This window comes from Phyllostomus discolor, chromosome 4, assembly GCF_004126475.2.
Source record: "Phyllostomus discolor isolate MPI-MPIP mPhyDis1 chromosome 4, mPhyDis1.pri.v3, whole genome shotgun sequence".
Classification (NCBI taxonomy): Eukaryota; Metazoa; Chordata; class Mammalia; order Chiroptera; family Phyllostomidae; genus Phyllostomus; species Phyllostomus discolor.
The window spans coordinates 73943958-73949957 of record NC_040906.2 but is presented as its reverse complement, the minus strand read 5'-3'; positions in this window follow the sequence as shown (position 1 = coordinate 73949957).

Below are 6000 nucleotides of genomic sequence, written 5' to 3'. Positions count from 1 at the left end.
AAGGACTTCCATTTTTTTTTAAATATGAACTGGAGGAGAAAGCAGATACTGGGGGTAAAATCATGTTTTTTTTTTTCTGGCATGTTAAATTTGAGGTGTTTATTGAGTATATCAGTGAACATTTTGTGTCTGAAGCTAAAGAAAGAAGCCTATGTTATTATATTTTAGTGCCATTCACATAAAGATGATATTTAAAGTCACCATGGTGAATGAGATCACCAATGGAGTGACAATAAAAAGAAAAAGGAAGAGTTTCATTGGCCAAGTTCTTTGATAAAGATCCAACAAAACAGTCATAGAAAGAGCAGCTTTATTAGGAGCATGTTCATATTATGTAGAGCTATTCTCAATGACTTGAGCTTTAGTATTATGCTATTGGTGGCTAATGGTTAAAATCCCAGTACTATTCTTTTTGAGGCCCCATGAATGAAACTTCTTTCTGGTCCTAGAACCATGCATAATTGTGTTTCTCCTGAAAACTATCTTATTATTTTATGGAGACTATGAATCACAATATAGTTTGGAACTCCCCTTTTACACTTGCTTCTGAAAATAGAGACTAATTTACTAGACACTCCCAGTAAATGTAAAGTACCTTAGGACACATTTTATGTGCCAATCTCACATCTGCCTTATCTCATCTTTCCTTTTTACTTTTTCTTTTACCTTCATTCTATTTCCTAAACCACATAATCTTTAATTTTACTTTATTATATTGCAAGTTTACATATATAAATTTCAGTACCTCTTTTCTGCAATGAATATACACAATAATAGATTTATGGGTAGGAGAGGACAAATAAAAAGATAGAGATAGATAGATTTTAGATTTAAACACATTAAGAGTCACATATTCCAGTTTTAGTGGCATTTTGCATGAACTGTGTTTATGGAATGTCTTGCAACATAATGACACCAGGTCTGGATGTCTGAGTAGTGAAGAAACTCTCCTCAGGCCAATTCAGTCCCTTCAGGGCATTACAGCAAGACAAACGCAAGCTGCAGGCCATAGCCCTCTTTTCTATACAATTATCTACTTGCCGTTATTTTCTCTACACACACTGGAATCTGAAAACTAGGCTGAAATAAACATTAGGGAAGTTTCTACAGTGAGTTGAGCTTCCTCTGAGCCATGAGCAAATGAGCTTATTTTACACACATATATTTGTATAAAATCTGCTCTCATAATACACATTGGTCAAAATTCCTTTGTTTCAAAAAAAAAAAGAGAAAGAAATCATACATGCACTCTACCCAAATGTTCTAACAGCTATATTTCTGTGTATGTTCAAACAAACAAAGAAGACAGAAAGGGAACCTAAATATTATTTTTAATGATAACAGGCTGAAACATCACCTCAGGAACACACACATGAACACACTGAACTGTACACGTGCTGCAGGGAGGCTCTGCCACTGAAATAAAACGAGTTTTCAAACAAGTGCCATCAAGAGTTAGGAGGACTTTTTAATGGCCTTTTTTATAATGCATTGAAGTAGGACTGGGAAGTTAGAATTTTTACAAACCTGTCTTTGATTGCCACTAAATTTCTGGCATCTCACATTTAAATCTTGCCTCAGTTGTGCATTCTTTAAACTTCCCCACTTGGAAGGTGCACATTTTATGCAAAAGATAGGGCTGGGGGATAAAGAGAAGGATCAGATGTTAACTCCACATTGTGGGTAAATTCCTGAATGACTCTTACCCCATAAACAATCAAAGGTACCCTTTAATCAGAGTTATATAACACTTAGGGAAAAATTCAGACTGTCATAAATTTAAAGTAATCCTTTTAGAAAAACCTTAAGGATAAGAATTTTTGTATCTTCACCAGGTCATTCAGGTCACCATTATAATGATTAACTTGTTTAAGTGCATATCTGTAATGAAGCAGAAATCATTTGTCCATAGGGTAACTGCCCCACTGTAGAGAATCCTTGTTATCTGCAAGCAGCTTGTGGAAATTTTTTCCTTAGGTCTGACATGGACAAACATTCTTTTTATGATACTTTATTGGCAGAGAGAACCAGCCTCAACAAACCAACTTCTTGCCAAGAGTACTGCATACACACCTACCACCTTGAGTCTTATTTCCACACCCGATGATGATAATAATTTTAGGAACTGGAAATTATAAAGGCTTGCTTGGCAGCCTTTTCAAATTGTGAGTGATAAATCAAACTAGGGGTGCTTGCCAGCAAAAAGTTCTTTCTTATCTGAGTAAATATGTGAGGGTGGATCTGCTACAGGCAAAGCAATTTGGTTAGAATATCATGATGTGTGCAGTGGGTGGGCTTTTGTACTATTATATTACCTTCTTCATTTTGGGTTTTAGCTCACACTTATGTATCCACAAGCAGTGTTAGTTGGCATTTCCCTTTATAGCAGATTTTCTTACCTTTTCTACCCTCTTTTCTTTAGGGTACCCATTGACCAATAAGAAATAAAAGAAGTGTTTTCTAAGCATATCTCCAATTAGCCATTCCTCTCAAAATATAGATTTTTAGAAGACTGCAAATATGAAGCAATGTTTCTCAGTCTCCTGATTTCACAAGTGTGTAAATCCCCACATTTCTTCCCCTTTACACTGAACTCTCATTTGGGTGCTAATAGTTTGCATTCTTAAATGCCACCTGTTGAAAATAAAAGTCTCATGACTTTTTATTTGCAAATTTTGGTTCATCCTGGTTTAGCTTTGCACAGCAGTCTGATTTCACATTGCTTAGCAATAACTTTTATTAGTCACTCCACCCAACAACCATATGATGTCAGGAACTTCATTTCTTCTTCTGTGTTAATCCCTTCCTCTCCCTCTCTCCCTCTCTCCCTATAGGAACACACATAGGAACACATTTGAAAAGATAGTTATTCTTCTGCGTGGACAGGAAAACCTGAGGCATAGAAAAATAGAGCTATTTCTTGAATGAGAGGTTGATTGTTTTAGAAACAAATTACACCAAAATCAGAAGACTTCTTGTCCTAACTGTGTGACTTAGAGTACCTCATTGATTCTCTACAAGCTCAGCTGCCTCTTTGGTTAAAATGAGGCACGTAGATGAATTCCACAGGGTCTCTCAGGCATATCATTGCACAGTTATTTTTCTAGGGGCATGTGCGAGGTAAGTGAGGGACATGTCTGGGGACTTGAGGACCTACTTTGGCACCCCTCAAACACAGTGTTCCTCTGTTGATCACACAGTCTCTGATAATGAACCTGCAGGGAAGAGGGGCAAGGTTGGAAGTTTCCCTCAAACCTGCTTTGCATACTTAAGGTATACACACTACTGAAAAGCTAACTCTGTGACAATTCATTTTGTAAAGTCCTTCAAGATTTAATACTTCCTGTTATTGTTGAAAATTTGCTTTCTATTCTCATTTGGTCACTAAATAGCTTTCAAGAGAAAACAAAGAGCAGTATTTTGTTGTTCTACTGCACAGTTTTTATGTTAAATTTCAGCCACATAATGCACAAACAGCTTAGTGCTTCAGATGGCTATAGGGAACCAGGAATTCCTGAAAGGGACAGGGCAGGATGTCCCTTTCTCGTGCTCACTGAGTCACGGAAGACGAATGCCTTTTCAGGGCTTCTGTAGTTGTGATTTCAGTCAAGTTCCAGTGGCTCTCAACCACTTCTCTAAATCTGAATGAAGAAGCAGCTACAGGGACTGCGTGAATTATGCTAAAATGCATTTTGATTAAGTGCTGAAAGTGGCATTTGCAGTGAATTCTGAAACTTTACCCTGTCATTGAAACTTACTGTGTAAAGGGAGCAGCATCTCCTAAGAAACAGGATGGAACCCCCCAACACACATCCTCTCCTGTGCCTAGGTAGCAGTTTAACCTATTTGTATTAAATTATAATTTATTTCATTTAGCATCTCTGTCTTCTGGTTAGCCATCTTTGTGTCTTTGGAGAGGCAGGCCTTACTTACATAGAATGTGCTCCTTTTATAAGCATTGTGACAAGATTGTGTTTCGGTTCCAAAGGGTTAATCCCAAAGTGAATTCTTCACATGTGTAATTTAATACTTCATAACTGCTGAAAATTGGAGTCCACATAATTTATTTTCTTTGGTCGGGCACATTTGCCTCATGCTTGGCTGGGGCTGACTTCAGAGAGACACACCTAAAGCTCTCAAGTGTCCCAAGTGGCCTATGTCAGTTGTACAGAAGGATTGTGGTACTTGGCCAGAGCCCAAGGATTAGGTGTTCCTGAGAAGGTTTTTTTGGCTCTACAAAGCCCTGGGATGTCATGGGAATAGGCTGCACTCCCTTTTCCCCCTTGAAGGCCACATATCAACGGGGTATCTAACCACTCAGAGACAGGCTTTACACAAAGGTATACATTAAAATAAATAGAACATGCAACCAGAAAGACCCGAAAGAGAGAGAGGAATTGCTAAGTGGAGACAGGAAACAATTGCTTCATTGTTGAAGCCACGATCTTAGAATTGCAGAGTGCAGCTCCATCTACAGGACTATTTGTAAAGCTGGAGGTTTGCTTAAAAGGCAAGACAGAACTTTACATGCCATTTTTATCCAGCTCGCCATGCACAGACTTCACCCAGCTCACAAAAATCTGACTTTTTACTGAAAAATAATTGTTCCTCTTTGATGAGAGGGTTTGAGAGAGCAGCAGAAAGATAAGTGAGCAGGGAAAGCTGCTCGAGAGTGCTTTCATTTAGCTCCTTTTTCTTACTTTGGCAGTAAATATTCTCATCCGTGCAATACTCATTTAATCTCTTTCTTTCCTTTTCAACAACTTCCTCTCATTTGGTTTCCTCTCATTATTCTTTGGATTGGGAAGGGGGCATGTGTATTTTTCCCATTCAAACAAACTAAAGGGCTGTGTTTGTTTGAACATCATTCTTGTACTTCCTGGCAAGCTTTTGACTTTAAAGAAGGTTCAGGTTTTTAGGTTTAAAGAAGCTGAAAAACTTAAAATAATAATTGAAGCCAACTCTGTGCACATTTACCTTTTCCCCCCTTCTTTAGTTTAGAACCTTGCTTGCCAACGCAGTGGCTGCTGTCTGATGCTATTTCAACAGAAGACCTGGATTTCAGGACAAGATGCAGGCCATAGGGGAGACTTGATGGCTCGGGGAATTAGTAATGGGATTTGGAGCCCTTCATTTCTAGGTCACTGGTTTGAATAGAGCCCAGGTCAGTAATGACTGAAAGTTGTTACCACCCAATGTCTGCTCTTCCCTCACTGATCTGAGGTTGCCCGCCACTCCGTTCCCGAGTGCCTATGGCACATCTGTGCTAATGGCATTCACTGACAATTTGGCTGTTAGAACATAGGCTTCCATGTGACACAGACCACCTCTGCCATGTGCAGAAACAGTGTCCACAGCTCTGCCTGGGCTGCCTCTTCAGCAGATGATACACAGAAAGAGAAAGTGATAGAGCTAGTTTGCCTTTCTGATGATTCTGGAACCTGGCTAATCTATCCCCTTGCACCCTAAATCTGCTAGACATCATATCCTCAGCCACCCAGAGGGTAAGTCAAGGGAGGAATAACAGGCCACAGAGAGACAACTTTCCAGATACTTCAAATGTGTGTGTTCTACAGACAGATTTAAAAGATCTGGATTGGGAGCTGTTGTTTGGTTTTGTTTTTCAGTTTCTAGTGCAAGATAGTACATTTTTGGATCCCAAATTTGTGCTTGCTGAATTCTGGGTTAATGGGGACTGTTTCCTGGGCTTACACTAGCAAAGTGTGCGAAAAAGAAATTACTGCTTTATTTCTTCTCTTGTTTTATAAGAAGAGAAATAACTTGCTGCACAAGCACATAGAAAGGAGTGGAGACTGTAGAAATTCAAGAATGATGCGATACATTTGTAGTCCCAGTGGTCCCCTTCAGCCACAGCCCCTGTCTCTGCTTTCAGAGTAGACTTGCTATGGAACTCTCTGTGTTTAGAGATGAGGAAGAGCCACCTTCTTGCTGAGTATGAGCCTGCCAAAAAGGTGCTAAGGACTACAGGATCACCTGTCA